General features: G+C 34.4%; 1 long non-coding RNA gene across 1 annotated transcript; it reads left to right on the top strand.

The window, feature by feature from the left end:
* Nucleotides 1–2,750: 2,750 nt before the first annotated feature.
* On the top strand, nt 2,751–9,895 carry LOC104104306 (uncharacterized). Its single transcript, XR_688106.4, has 3 exons — nt 2,751–2,908; nt 9,323–9,399; nt 9,493–9,895. It is a non-coding gene; the product is annotated as an uncharacterized lncRNA (long non-coding RNA).
* The last annotated feature ends 627 nt before the right edge of the window (nt 9,896–10,522 follow it).

Raw genomic sequence — 10,522 nt, 5'->3', positions numbered from 1 at the left:
TATTTTTCAAAAACTTGACAAGGTTCCACAAACTTTCACTTTGATTCACATAATTTTGATGTTAAAATCTAAGATAAATTGATAAAATAGGATTAGAATCACTCACTCAAATTTTGTAGATGAAATTCCCTTTTCGAAATCGCCTCCTACCGAGGCTAGGGTTCCAAGATATGAAAATGAGGCTAAAACTCTCGTCCCTCAGCTTTTTTGTCCAGTCGCAAATGCGACATGGGGTTCGCGTCATCACAAAAACGAATTCCACACATCTCTGCTGTCATCGCAATTACGATGACCAGTTCACAAATGCGAACATTGGAACTTGGTAAAAGCGATCAAATGATCGCAAATGCAATCTCTATTGTTCCCAGGCCATCTTCGCAATTGCGAACAAATATTCGCAAATGCGATCATAATAAACTTGGCCATTCATCGCAAATGCGATATCTAATCTTGCATTTGCGAGACCTGCACACCAGATCACACCAACAACACCAAAACTCTCCCAAACTCTCTGAAACTTACCTGAAACTCACATTGAGCCATCGGGGCTCCAAACCAAACATCAATATAAGTCTAAAAATATCATATGAACTCGCTCATGCGATCAAATACTAAAATAACACCTTAAACTACGAATCAGACATCAAAATGTATGAAATTTTCAAAGGACTCAAGAACATGTAAATTAACAACCGGATGTCCGAATCACGTCAAATCAACTCCGTTTTATACCAAATTTTGCAAACAAGTCATAAATAATGAAATAAACCTATTCCAAATGAACTCGGCAGCAACAAAGTCAACCTACAATCAAACTTGAGAATTCTTTTAACCTTCAAATTACTAGTTTTCAACAGCTCACGTTAAATCAAGTTAGGGACTTTCGAATTCGATTACGGGCGTACGCCCAAGTCCCAAATCACGATACAAACCCACGGGGACCGTCAGAATACTGATTCGGGTTCGTTTACATAAAATATTGACCATAGTCAACTCAAATCATTTTAAGATTAAAATTTATTTTCTTCAATTTTTCACAGAAAAAATTTCCGAAAAAAGATATGAATTATGTACGTAAATCGAGAAAGGCTAAACGGAGCTGTTCGAGGTCTCGGAACACATAAATGAAGGATAAAACTCAAAGTGACCTATCGGATAAAACTCAAGGTGTTAACGTTCATCCTCGAACGGACAAAGAAAGGTAGTTGGACTAGTGAAAAGGTGTGGATATCTATTCCGCATGTTGAACTCGGATTCCCACATGGCTGCTTCAATCAGCCGACCTCTCCACTGTACTCTAACTGAAGGAGAAGGAGAATAAAAATTCAAAGACGTATAAGAGAAGAAGAATAAAAATTCGATAAAAATAAAATAAATAAAAACTAAAAAAGGGATGATAAAAATTAAAAAGAAACAAAAAAATTAAATTAATGAAGTATCATTTGAAATATATAAATTTTTTAGTAAAGATATTTTTGTCTTAAAAAATTAATTTTCTGATTCTGCTTCTTCGAAGAATCTAGAATTTGTAGCTTCTTTTTAAAAGCAGAAAAATTGCTTTTGCTGCTGCTCAAAAGCACTATTTCATCTTGGCCAAACACATCAAATTTTTTTAAAAAATACTTTTGACCTCCTTGAAGCTTGACCAAATATATTCCAAATATTAGTGGTCTAACCTCGTAGGTATAACACCTAATAACCCTACTATGTTTTCCAGATCTTTTATTTTTTATTTTTAAATTAAATTTCTCTTATATTTCCTGTTCATAGTTGATTTGTAGATTTTACTCCAGAATTTTGATAACCTTTTCGTATTTAATTCTTATGATTTTTGTTAATCTATTGGAGAATTAACGGATACTAGTATCCTTTTTCTACAATAATAATAATAATAAATTCAGTAAAATTTCACAAGTGAGATCTGGGAAGGGTGGTGCGTACGCAATCTTATTCCTACCTTGAAAAGGTAGAGATGTTGTTGTTGATAGACCCTCGAGTCAAAATAAAAAAAAAAATAATAACAACAAGCAATAACACCATAAATCCAATAAGAACATCGAAGCAAAATGAAACATCTCATGTCCCTTTTCTACTATATAGAAATGTGAATAATGATTGTATGTTTGATATGTGTTCTTAATGTCATTTAATTAAGGTCTGAGGATAATTTAGTCATTACACCACTTGTGCATCCCATGTTTTGACATCACATGTGTTCATTGCGTCAAACGTAGCAATTCTATTGGTTAACAAAGCAATTTTACTGTTGTTGGAGAAAAAAAGCAATTTGTTTTTGTTCCTTTAATTTGTGGTAGTAATTCTTTTTTTCCCTTGTTAACTTCACCCTTTACTCTAGGGTGGGGCATAATACCGGCCGAATCGAAAAAATCAGTCGAACCGTAAATTTTGATTTTTCGGTGTCGGTTTAATCGGTTATTCGGTCGGTGTGCGATTTATAAATTATTAAATTTTGGTATTCGGTGCTTTGGTATTCGGTGCGGTTAACGGTTTTGGTATTTCGGTTTTCGGTTAAACCGAAAAAGTAAATTTTTGGGTATGAGTACCTAACTCAATAGGACAACACAGACTTACGTTACTCATCTGAAACCCAATACCCATCTGAAACCCAATTTACCCATCTGAAACCCAATATCCATCCGAAGCCCAATCTACCCAATACCCATCTTAAACCCAATTTACCCAATACCAGTACCTAACCCAACATAGACTTATATTACTTTTCTAATTCCCTTCCTTAGAAATTAGAAATTATTTCTAATTAGGGTTCTTGTTCTTGAGACTTGAGAGTCCCGACTTCCTTCCTCCTATGTGCGACTGTGGCGACGCCCGACTGCTGTGAGCCTGTGACGCCTTCGTCCTCCACTCGTCATTCATCCTTCATCCTCAGGTTAGTGGTTACCTCCTTCTTCTCAGTTCCTTTTCAGTTTTCCCTCGTTGCTCTTCCTGCTGGTTTCTTTCAACTTTCAATTTTCTGCTCTTGTTTATAGTATAATAGTATATATGCGCATTTGCCTCTTATTTTTAGGACTCTTTCGAGTTAATATTTGCCAAAAAGAAGTGACAACTGCATCTTTTGTTTTTTTGCCTCTGTTTTTGCTGTTGTTCTTTTGTTCTTTTATTCTTTTTGCCTCTGTGCCTACTTAATTTTATGCGAGTTGCGACATGATAGATTTATATTGTATACCAGTTTGCATTTTTAAGTCTGTTTTCATTCGATTTTGTATAGATGGCAGAAGTTGAAAGTAGAGTAAGTGAGGTGGGTTCATCTGAAAGTGAACCTACTTCTTCACCTACAAATTCAGTTGAAACTAGTCAAGGCCCCAAAAAAAATAATCCGTACAATGTAGATCAATATCTTGGGATCATTTTTAAAAGTTTAAAGATGATAATAGAGGTGATAGAGCAAAGTGTAAATATTGTGGTCGTGATTATAAGGCTGATTCACAATTATATGGAACAACATCATTGAATACTCATTTAAAAAAGTGTCCAAAAATATCACGGAAAGTTGATAATACTCAAACACAAATGTGTTTACAAAAGGATGGGAAAATTAATGGCAGGGTGCTTTGAAAATTTGATCAAGAACTAGTTAGGAGGGCTTTAGTTGAGATGGTAATTACAGAGGATTTACCTTTTAGCTTTGTTGAAAAGAAAGACTTTAAGAAGTTTATGAGCATAGCCCAACCTCTATTTAATATTCCTTCTCGTAGGACAATTACAAGGGATTGTTTTCAAATTTACAGTGAAGAGAGGCTTAAACTAATGAAAATTTTCAGAGAAGTAAAACCAAAAATTTGCTTAACACAGATACATGGACTTCGTTACAAAGAATTAACTATGTGTGTTTGACGGGTCATTTGATAGATAGAGATTTGGTGTTGCATAAAATAATACTAAATTTTTGCCCTATCGATAGTCATAAGGGTGACAAAATGGCAAAAGTTATTGGCAATTATTTGCTTGAATGAAAATTGGATAAGGTATTCACTGTTACTATAGATGATGCTTATTCGAATGATGTCACGATCAAAGAATTGTTTAAACAACTAGATATGCGGAAAACTAATTCGATAAATGGTAAGCATCTTCATGTGAGATGCATGACTCATATACTGTCACGACCCAAAATCCCACCACAGGCGTCGTGATGAACCTAGTCTCTAAGACTAGGTAAGCCGTTTTCAATTGCATTTTGAAGCCATTTTTGCTTTTTAAAACTAAGTAATAAAAACTAACATCGGAATAAATATGAATATACAACCTCCCAAGACTGGTAGTACTGAGTCACGAACTTTAACTGAATACATGGAATGATCACGAGGACCGAATATACAATATTCTTTGATTACAAATTAACAGTACAATGAAATGAAAAGACTCCAAGGGACTGCGACGACCAAGCAGCTCTACGTTGAATCCTTATGATCCCGATTTAACTCTGCTCAAGTCCGATATCTCCAATACCTAGCTCTGCACAAAAATGTACAGAAGTATTGTATGAGTACACCACGGTCGATACCCAGTAAGTATCAAAACTAACCTCAGTGGAGTAGAAACGAGGTACAATCAAGACACTCACTAGTCTAATAACCTGTGCAATATATATTATACAAAATAATAGAAAACAAATAACAATAAGGGCAGGATAAAACAACCAGTGATATGCATAATAGACAACAAGAGTACCATTAATATCACTCAATAATTAATAAATACAACTACACCCAATTAAATCAAGTCCTTCAAATAACTATCTTTCACATATAATTCTTCCAGATAACTCTCTTTCAAATATAATTTTTCTCAAATAATTATTTTTCAAATATAATTCTTTCAATAAATCTTTTCAAATATAATTTTCTCAAATAAATATCTTTCAAATACAATTCTTTCATATAATTCTTTTTGAATGAAAATCCTTTCAAATAAATATTTTGAATATAATTCTTTCAATTAAAAAGTCATCATGTGACACCTCATTTCATAATCGTAAAAATATGGGTCTCAGCCAATTTTCATATTTCTACGGCACCTCGTGCCCATAGTTTAATCATCATATTTCCCCGGCACCTCGTGCCCTCATTTCATATCACAACTGCACGGACAATTCGCGTGCCAATTATCATTATCATTTCATCACAGCACCTCGTGCCCATATTTCATATCACAACTGCACGAACAATTCACTTGTTGAATATCCTCATTATTTACTCACGGCACCTCGTGCCCACATTTTATTTTATAATCTTCCTGGCAATAGCCTCAGGCTTTCAATTTCAACATAAATCAGATTGTTATCAATTTACCAACAATAAGACAAATGGCACAAAGTATAAAAATAAACATAAGAAAATCCCAACATCACATGAAAATTATCAACACTACAACCCCACATCATCACATATCGTCCCTGACAATAGCCACTCTTATCGCTTCTATTGCCGCCCCTATCGCTCCTATAGCCACCCTTATCGCTCTGCCCATACAATATCAATAGCCACCCTTATCGCTCCTATTGCCACCCTTATCGCTCCTATAGCCACTCTTATCGCTCTGCCCAGACAATATTCCAACAAACACAACGACAGTGAAATGCCACTCTTATACCCACATAATATCAACAGTGAAATGCCACCCTTATATCCTCACAATAATAATAGTAAAATGCCACCCTTATATCCTCAAAATAACAACTCACACAACACAACAATTTATACGGAAAATTATCACGATAACATAACAAAATCAATTCATATCACAATTTGCCCAATGGCCACAACCAAATTCCAAAGATAAAATCAAATCAATAAATTTTACAACAAATAGCCAAAGGTTCCACACAATGTGTATAACACCACAAAAATAATCAACAAAGATAGAAATTATTCAGCATAAATGAAAGCCTTCATTAATCCAAATTTAGATAATTATATTAACGCGTCTTCTTAAACTTGCTTAATTAATTATTTGCAAAGAAAAAATTCAAAATGAAATTAAATTCCCAGAATTATCAAACCAATAAACTCACGGAATTATATAAATATTAAAATAACAATCACATCAAATTGTTATATAGAAACAAGTTCAACCAATAAGGATTTAGGCATGGCAAATAGATGATTAAATAAATGCCAACAATTATCCAATTTACTATACAATATGCCTAAGACTTAAACCCAATATATTTTGCGTATACGACTTTTCACATTTCACAAACGGCACATAAGACTCGATGCCTAAGGGGTAATTCCCCCACTCGAGGTTAGGCAAGACAATTACCTTTTTGAAGTTAGGCCGATATTCCAAAATAACCTTCTTGCTTGAATTGACCTCCGGACAGCTTAAATCTATCCAAATTAATTGTATAACTTCATTAAACTTCATCGAAAATAATTTCGGATAATAATACGTCGACTTGAAATTTTATTCTAAAAAGTCAATAAAAGTCAATGCGGGGCTTGCCTCTTGGAACCCGATATAATTTTCATAAAATCTGAACACCCATTCCGATACGAGTTCAACCATACCAATTTTATCGAATTCCAATAAAAAATCGACCTCTAAATCTTAAATTTAAACCAAGAGGATTTTCTAAATTTTTTAACCCAATTCACTAATTTAGTGATAAAAATCACAATAGATTCATGTAATTTAACCAAAATCAAGTTAGGAATTCTTACCCCAATATTTTTCTTGAAAAACTCTCGAAAGATCATCTCACCCGATCTTCCTTGGTCCAAAATGGAAGAATGACACGAATTTGGACTTTATTCTGCTGCCCAGGGGTTTGTTCTTCGCGTTCACGAGACTCCCCTCGCGTTCGCGATGAACAAATTCTTCAAAAGTCATCTTCAAACTCTTCTCAGACAGCCTCTAGTATAATGGTCATAACTGTTTGTACAAAACTCCAAATGATAAATGGTTTGACTTTCTGAAAACTAGACTCTATGAACTATAACTATCATTTGTTGTTCATCTCCTAATTCCTTATAGATTACGAGATATAAGCTTCCAAAGTTAGCCCTGTGCAACAGAGATTTCCAAACTCTTCCCGGACAGCCTATAGTGTATCCACTATAACTTTTTGTACACAACTCCAAATTCAAAATAGTTTACCTTTCTGAAAACTAGACAGAAAAGGCTACAACTTTAAATTTGGATCATCGCCAAATTCCTTATAGATTGCAAGATATGAGCCTCTAAATACAGACAACGAACAGTAAAATTTCCTTCTTCGGAATCGCGAGAACCTCTTCGCGAACGCGAAGAACAAAGTCCCAACAGCAAAATCCTTTTTCGCGAACGCGAGAGGCTCCTCGCGAACACGAAGAACAACACCAGAACCAGCAACCAGCAGCATCAAAATACCCAAACTTGGTGGGGAACCACCCCGAATCAAACCCAAGGCCCCCGGGACCCCGTCCAATCGTACCACCAATCCCAATACATAATACGAACCTGCGCGAGGCCTCAAATCACATCAAACAAAATCAAAGTCACGAATCATACCTCAATTCAAGCCTAATAAACTTTAAAATTTCAAATTCTATATCTTGTACCGAAACACATCAAATCAATTTGGAAAGACTTCAAATTTTGCACACAAGTGATAATTACATAACGAAGCTATTTCAATTTTCAGAATCGGATTCCGGCCCCGATATCAAAAAGTCAACCCCTCGGTCAAACTTTTCAAAAATTCATCTTTCGCCATTTCAAGCCAAATTCCTCTACATACCTCCAAATAATTTTTCGGACACACTCCTAAGTCCATAATTACCATACGGAGCTATTGACATCATCAAAATTCTATTCCGGAGTCGTCTTCACACAATTCCGGCTACGGTAAAAATCCTAAGACTTAAGCTTTCGTTTTGGGGACCACGTTTTCCAAATCACTCAGAATCATCCGGTAATTGAATTCAACCACGCACGCAAGTCAATACACATAATAAGAAGCTGCTCAGGGCCTTATGCCGCCAGACGGGGTTTAAATTCTTAAAACGACAAGTCGGGTCGTTACACATACTTAATCTAATTGTGCAAAATAGTTTGAAGGAAATTGATATTTCTGTAAAACGTATTAGACAAGCTGTGAAGTATGTGAGATCATCTCCACAAAGGACCTTAAAGTTTAGGGAATGTTGGGCACATCAAGAGGTAGAATGTAGCAAAATATTGTATTTGGATGTTCCTACTAGGTGGAATTCAACCTACTTGATGTTAGAAACGGCGCAAAACTTTGAGAAGGCCTTTGACAAGCTTCATCTTTTTGATGATGGATTTTCTACTCATCTTTGTACGTATATTTGTGAGGATGGGAATGTTGCAGGTCTATTTGTATGTGATGATTGGGTGAATGTGAGAAACGTGATAAAGTTTCTTGAATGATTTCACGAACCCACCGAAAAATTTTCAGGTTCACGTTATGTCACTTCTAATTGTTATTTTAAGGATATATGTGAGCTTGATAGTCATTTGAAAGCTTGTTTAGCTAGTGATGATACTAATTTGAGTAAGATGGCGGGGAATATGAAAGAAAAGTTTAAAAAATATTAGAGTGAACCTGAAAAGATGAATAAAATGATATTCATTGCTTTTGTATTAGATCCTCATAACAAATTAGAGTATGTTGGTTTTGCACTTGAGGAAATGTTCGGAAACGAACCAGGGAAGAAATTAGCTGCCGAAGTGGATGCTTATTTGAATTCTTTGTTTGGGGAGTATCAAAAAATATATTCCAAAGGATGTTATCTTCAATCGTCTCCATCTAAATCTACTTCATCTGATGACAACATCTGATTCATCTAATGTGAGAATAAAATCTATAAGAATAAAGCAATTATTGAAAAGGCAAAAGGAAGACTTCGGAAGTGCAGGTGCTAAATCTGAGTTGAAAAGATATATTGGTGAAGGACAAGAGCCATTGTCTGATGATTCTGATGACTTTAAAATCTTAGATTGGTGGAAAATTAATGCGCCTCGATTTCCTATTCTATCTGAGCTAGCTCGTGATGTATTAGCCATTTCAATTTCTAGTGTTGCATCGGAATGTGCATTTAGCACCAGTGGCCGCATTCTTGATTCATTTAGGAGTTCATTGACTCCTCGATTGGTGCAAAGTCTTGTTTGTGTTCAATATTGGCTTAGATGTGATGGTACTCCTATTAATATTGAAGAAGATTTGGAGTTTCTTGAGCAAATTGAACTTGGTAAGATTTTGCGTTTTATGAGTATTTTAGTGAAAATTAGTTTACTTTGTAAGTTTAAATGACACACTTTATCAAATTATATTTAGATATGGGAAAGAGCGAAAGAGAAACTTGCATTGTTGAAAGAGATACTAGCATTGTTGATGCATAGTTTGAACAAGTGGTAAGTTTAAAAAATTTGCTTGTTTTATGATATCCTTTTGTTATTTTTAATTAAAAATATTTTATTAACTTGTGATCTTTTCTTATTTTGTAGGTTCAACCATTCCTCACGGTCCTAAAGCTAGATCACCTATTTGGGAATATTTTGAGCTAATTGAAGAAAATGAAGAAGCCCGCAAAATAAAGTGCCTTCATTGTGGTCGAGTTTATAATTGTCATCCGAAGTATTATGGCACTTTTGGCTTAGTAAAGCATATTAAGAAGTGTCTCATGCCTCATCCAGTGATTCGTATTTAAGACTTTAAGTATCCTTTTCTAAACTTACTTTGTGGTTTGCGGGTTGTGACTAGTTTGTCACTGTTTTATTGTTTGGTGATGGTATTTCTAGACTAGTTTTGGACTTTGATAGCTGCGAGTTTCAGCTAAACTGTATTTGCTTATCTTCTTGTTTGAAGTATTTATCAGTTTTGGTTATATGATGAATTTGGTTCCTTTGAGTCGGGAAGTTGCAGAAGAGATCCCTACGAAAAAATATGGCTTGTATCATTCAATATATGAAAGTGCCCGTAAATACTTTGGTTTGATTTGGTTATTAATATTAAAAAATCGAAAATCGATAAACCAAATCGTACTTTTATAATAACCGACCGAATCGTAACCCACCGGTACTTTACTCCCCATTTTTGATTGTTGACTGGTGCTCTTATATGAGAATAATTCCAATATTACGTTTTCTGAATCATACCATTCACAAGCAAATAGAAGATAAATTCAAAATTCAAAACAGACAGTATTAATATTTTTTAGTATTTTATTTTACTGCACCTATTTTTCTTTATAGTAAAAGGACAAAAAGTTCGTTCATATAAAGTCCGTACGCTAATTCCAAGTTGTTAATTCTAACTACCGAATAAGATTAGAAATAAACTTGATTTGTATTTTAAAATTTGAAAAGCTACGAGATACAAACTGTTGCGGCTGAATTAAGATATTGATATTGTACAAATATTTTAATTTTAATTTTGAAAAAAATGGGAGAACTCATGCAATTGTTGGAGGTTACCTTAAATTCAACAAGAGAAATTAGCTTTTAAAAGAGTATGTCATAGTTCTAAAAAAAGATA

The sequence above is a fragment of the Nicotiana tomentosiformis genome, chromosome 3 (genome assembly GCF_000390325.3).
Source record: "Nicotiana tomentosiformis chromosome 3, ASM39032v3, whole genome shotgun sequence".
Lineage (NCBI taxonomy): Eukaryota > Viridiplantae > Streptophyta > Magnoliopsida > Solanales > Solanaceae > Nicotiana > Nicotiana tomentosiformis.
This window is presented reverse-complemented; position numbering and strand designations above follow the sequence as displayed.